The sequence below is a fragment of the Tursiops truncatus genome, chromosome 5 (assembly GCF_011762595.2).
Source record: "Tursiops truncatus isolate mTurTru1 chromosome 5, mTurTru1.mat.Y, whole genome shotgun sequence".
Taxonomy (NCBI): Eukaryota; Metazoa; Chordata; class Mammalia; order Artiodactyla; family Delphinidae; genus Tursiops; species Tursiops truncatus.
Genome location: NC_047038.1, coordinates 59,302,849 through 59,308,848, shown reverse-complemented (window position 1 = coordinate 59,308,848; position 6,000 = coordinate 59,302,849).

Here is a 6,000-nt window from a genome sequence, read left to right as displayed (position 1 = left end):
TACTACTCCAAACCTGTCTTCACTTTACTGAGAATATCCAGTTGTGATTTAGGATTGTCAGATGACTAAAAGAGAGCACCACCTTCTTTGTAGTAGAACCCAGTTTCTTGTCTTTCTCCAATTGACTTTCACTGGGACTACCTCCTGAAAAATGGTAATGATGACAAACTAATGATGCTCCTTTAACTCTTTTATACTTCTTTCTAGAATAAAACACATTTCCAATTACTAAGAGGTAAAAATATTTTTTCCCCATTTAGAATCAGTAAACTGAGACTTAGGGAAAATAAGTCCTTTCCCAGTGCCATAACATCAGTTTGTGGAGGGTCCTAGACTCAAACCAAGGACTTCAGATGTTGGCAAAATTAACGGCTTTCAGATCAGATGTTGCAACATGCCACACATAGACATAGTTTAAAATGATTATAACAATAATATTTATCATGACTTTACTATGTGCTAGGGAATGTAAAGAGTAGTTTATGCATGGCATAATTTAATCTCCATGAATAATTTATGTGACGAGTTGTCTAATATATTTAGAGAGAGGTGTAGATGAGATATTGACATTGGCTTTCTGTATCTACACTTGTCATCTATAACTACATTTATATGTTTATCTCTAGCTCTATATCTGTATCTAGAATTTGTCAAAGCTTACAAATTTGTCCCAGGTTAAACACCCAATAAGAAATAGAACAATTTGAAATGGTTAATCCATAATATATCATGGACTATCCCTGTGGCAAACCTTTCCTTTTAAATATATTGGAGTACATGGACTACCCAGTTCCTAGTTCTGCTTTTTGATATATTGATACGTACCTGTTCACAAGGGAGTTCAGATTTTGCCATAGGAGGCTGCAGTGGATCAGAATAAGTCAGTAATTTCTTTCTCTAGAGAAACACATTTTAATTTATACATTTATTAAAGAGTATTTATTTAGCAAATATTTGTTAGGCACTCCATACAGGAAAGTGGTGAATTTCACCTATGTGGGGGACCTTTTTTTTAAACAACTTTCAGTAAAATTTTACTGTTGGTTTGATTCTTTCTGAGGTTTATTCTAAGAGATTTTACGATGCATTATTGTTGTTAAAATTATGAATAAAATTAACTTTTAATTATATTTTCTAAATTTGAAAAGGACTGATTTTTATTACATTTTCTATTTTTGTGTGTAGGGAAGTGTTACTATGCTTTATGGAATTTAAGGAAAGAGTGGAACTTGTATTTGTTTTTGCCTATCACCAATGGAGGAAAAATTAGCAGAGCTTAATAATCTTTATTATAAATGATAGGCTAGAAAGTCTAGTGAGAAAAATAATGTTTATAAAATATTCAACTCATCAATATTTTTGTGAAACTAGTAACTTCTAAGAATTACAAATAAAGAATGTGCAGTTACAAACAATGGAGAGGTTGTCTCTCACCAGCCTGAATTAGCTAACAAATTATATTCAAGTAAAAGCGTCTTTCTCTTTTCTCCAATTTAGACTTATTTACAGACTTATCATGGTCTATCAGTTGTGTTATAACTGTTTGGATAGCCCTACAACTAAAAATAGAAAATTTGAGATAGTGTGATAGATGCTATTATAGAGATATTCTTACTTAATCAATCATTCTTTTAAGAAAAATGAGCATAGGAATTCCCTGGCAGTCCAGCAGTTAGGACTCTGTACTTTCACTACTGAGGGGCCGGTTCAACCCCCGGCCAGGGAAGTAAGATTCCACAAGCCACGCAGGGCAGCCAATAAATATATAAATAGAAGAAAGTAATATGAGTGTCCTGAGTCTGTTATTGATTATTTTAAGTAGAAAAAATAATAGGATGCATCTATATTTCAATGTGTATGTTTTAGTGAAATTATTTTACAACTCATTCCCTGGGTTTACATTAATCCAGATCTGGTAAATATTGTTTTTAATAGAGTTTTTAAGGATTCATTCTATTCTTCCTGAAGATTTTAGTCAACAACACAATGCTATTTTAATAGAGCACTTAAAAATTGAAATCATTTGTTTTACTAGTTGTTGAATTATATTCTTCTACAAGAATTCCTGTCATTTCTTTGAATTAAATATGTTCTATATCTCCAAGGTAATTCTTCTCCCAGATACTTAGTACCTAAGAGGGTATATCATTGCTTTTGCTATTACATTCATGGTATTCAGCCCAGTGGAAACAATGTAACTGGATATAGAATAGGTGGAGTCAAAAAGTGACAATTCACTGTCCATGTGGTTACTTTAGCAGCCCTAGAGACAGTTTATCCAGGTGCAAATTGTCACTCCACCACACCCTAGCTTTATGTCAGTGGACATTTATTTAGATAATTTCTCTGTGCCTATGTACATTGAAGGGTTGTTGTGACTTGTGAGGATTAAATAGGGTAAAACATGTAAAGTAGTAAGTGGCACATGTCCAACACATAGCACACATTTGAAATATAATTTACTATTACAGGGGGCGGAGTCAAGGTGGTGGTGTGGGAAAACGTGGAGTTTGCTTCTCCCCACAACTATGGCGCTTGGCAGACGCTGGTGGGGGACCTCAATGCCCAAGGAGACAAGAGGAACCCCCAAGCGAACCAGTAACATGTGGGAGACTGAGGGGGGAGAAGTGGAGGCCTGACAGGACTGGTGCCCCTGAGGCGTGGCTGAGAGGGGGCAGGGGTTCCCACACCTGGAGGGAACCTGTGGGGTCTTGGATCAGGGGGGAGAGCAGCCTGCATTTCCCCTGCCCAATCAGCTGGGAAAGTCTGACCGGCTCCTTGGCTAGGTCCTACGCCCTCAGAGGTCCCATCTGGGCCGTATTGGTCCTGGGGGCATAGGAGGGAGGCTGGGGCGAGACCAGTAGAGGCAGGTGGGAGGGACCATCCAGGACCAGAGGAGCAGGAGAGGAGCGGAGGTTATTGGCCCCGCCCACTCAGGCCCTGAGAACCTGCTGAGCTCCAGATGGGGTCCCCCGCCCTCTGAGACCAGAGGCAGGAGGCATGCCAGGGCCCCTTCTGTTCCGATGAGCCTTAGCCACACCCTCCACACTTCCAGGGCCTTTTCCAGCCCTGTGGGTCCTAAGCATAGGCCCCACCTGCCACCCAAACCCCATCCCTCATTAGGCCACGCCCTCCACAGCCAAGGTCTTTTCCACCTTTCTTTTCTCCTCCTCTTCTTTACTATTGGGGTTCTGTTTTACTTTCTGTTTGTTTTTCATCTATATTTTATTTTTACATTCTTTCTAACATATGTGTTAGTTTCCTAGTCTAATTTTATATTTTACTTTGTTATTATTCTCTTTTTTTTTTCTTTTGGCCATCCTGCATGGCATGCGGGATCTTTGTTCATGAGCCAGGGTTCAGGCCAAAGCTCCTGCAGTGGGAGCTCTGAGTCCAAACCACTGGACTAACAGAAAACCTCAGACCCCAGAGAATATTCATCAGAGTGAGGTATCCCAGAGGTCGTCATCTCAGCACCAAGACCCAGCTGTACCCAACAGCCTACAAACTCCAGTGTTGGAAGCCTCAGGCCAAACAACACAATAAGTAAGACAGGAACACTATCCCATGCATCAAAAAAAAAAAAAAAAAAAAAAATGAGCTGGCAAAAATGGGTCACACATGAAGAAGCAACGTAAAATACTAAAAGACCAAATAAATGGAGAGGAAATAATAGGCAATCTACCTGAAAAAGAATTCAGAGTAATGATAGTAAAGATGATCCAGAATCTCAGAAATAAAATGGAAGCACTGATTGAGAAAATACAAGAAATGTTTAACAAAGATCGAGAAGAAATAAAGAACAGACAAACAGAGATGAACAACACAATAACTGAAATGAAAAATACACTAGAAGGAATCAATAACAGAATAACTGAGGCAGAAGAACAAATAAGTGAGCTGGAGACAAAATGGTGGAAATAACTGCTGAGGAACAGAATAAAGAAAAAAGACTGACATAATTAGAACAAAAAAGTTTTCAATTCACATGGAAACACAAAACATCCCGATAGCAAAAGCAATCTTGAGAAAGAAAAATGGAGCTGGAGGAATCAGGCTCTCCAACTTCAAACTATACTACAAAGCTTCAGTAATCAAGATAGTATGGTACTGGCACAAAAACAGAAATATAGATCAATGGAACAGGATAGAAAGCCAGGAATACACCCATGCACCTATGGTCAATCTATGACAAAGGAAGCAAGACTATATAATGGAGGAAAGACAGTCACTTCAATAAGTGGTGCTGGGAAAACTGGACAGCTACATGTAAAAGAATGAAATTAGAACACTACATAACACCATTCACAAAAATAAACTCCAAATGGATTAAAGACCCAAATGTAAGACCAGACACTATAAAACTCTTAGAAGAAAATATAGGAGAAACACTCTGATATAAACCACAGCAAGATCTTTTATGACCCACCTCCTAGAGACAAAAAAAAAAACACAAAAATAAACAATGGAACCTAATTAAACTTAAAAGCTTTTGCACAGCAAAGGACAAAACAAGACAAAAAGACAATCCTCAGAATGGGAGAAAATATTTACAAATGAAACAACGGACAAAGGATTAATCTCCAAAATATACAAACAGCTCATGTTGCTCAATATCAAAAAAAAAACAAACAACCCAATTAAAAAATGGGCAGAAGGCCTAAATAGACATTTCACCAAAAAAGACATACAGATGGTCAAGAGGCACCTGAAAAGCTTCTCAACATCACTAATTATTAGAGAAATGCAAATCAAAACTACAATGAGGTGTCACCTCACACCAGTCAGAATGACCATTATCCAAAAATCTAGAAACAATAAATGCTGGAGAGGGTGTGGAGAAAAGGGAACACTCTTGCACTGCTGGTGGGAATGTGAATTGGTTCAGCCACTATGGAGAACAGTATGGAGGTTCCTTAAAAAACTACAAATAGAACTACTATATGACCCAGCAATCCCATTACTGGGCATATACCCTGAGAAAACCAAAATTCAAAAAGAGTCATGTACCAAAATGTTCATTGCAGCTCTATTTACAATAGCCCGGAGATGGAAACAACCTAAGTTCCATCATTGGATGAATGGATAAAGAAGATGTGGCACATATATACAATGGAATATTACTCAGCCATAAAAAGAAACCAAATTGCATTATGTGTAGTGAGGTGGATGGACCTAGAGTCTGTCATACAGAGTGAAGTAAGTCAGAAAAAGAAAAACAAATACTGTATGCTAACGCATATATATGGAATCTAAAAAAAAAAAATGGTACAGATGAACCTAGTGGCAGGGCAGGAATAAATATGTAGACATAGATTATGGACTTGAGGACATGGTGAGGGGAGGGGGGAAGCTGGGCGAAGTGAGAGTAGCAGCGACATATATACACTACCAAATGTAAAGTAGCTAGTGGGAAGCTGCTGCATAGCACAGGGAGATCAGCTCCATGCTTTGCGATGACCTAGAGGGGTGGGATAGGGAGGGTGGGAGGGAGGCTCATGAGGGAGGGGATATGGGGATACATGTGTATGCATATGGCTGATTCACTTTGTTGTACAACAGAAACTAACACAGTTTTGTGAAGCAATTATACTCCAATAAAGATCTATAAAAAAGGAAGAAATATAATTTACTATTACCATGATGAAATGTTGTGCATATTGTTTACTTCATTTATATCTAACAGTGTTTAGAATTATTACAGGAACGAGTGTATACTGGAATTACCTACTTCCAGAGAGTGTTTGAAAAGCTGCCATCATGTACTTTTTTTTGAAAATGGAAATTAAAGATGAAACCTATAAAAATTCCTCCGTATGTTTTCATAGTCTCTTAATGTCAACAATCATTTTAAGCAAGTAATTCTCAAAAATAGATCCTTAGTAATGACTTGTTCCAACAAATCCCTGTGTTTTCATCATTCTACTGTACACTCTTTACACATTCTGCTTCAAAGTCAACCTTTATTATACCCAACCCTGTTTTCATTTGGAAATTGTT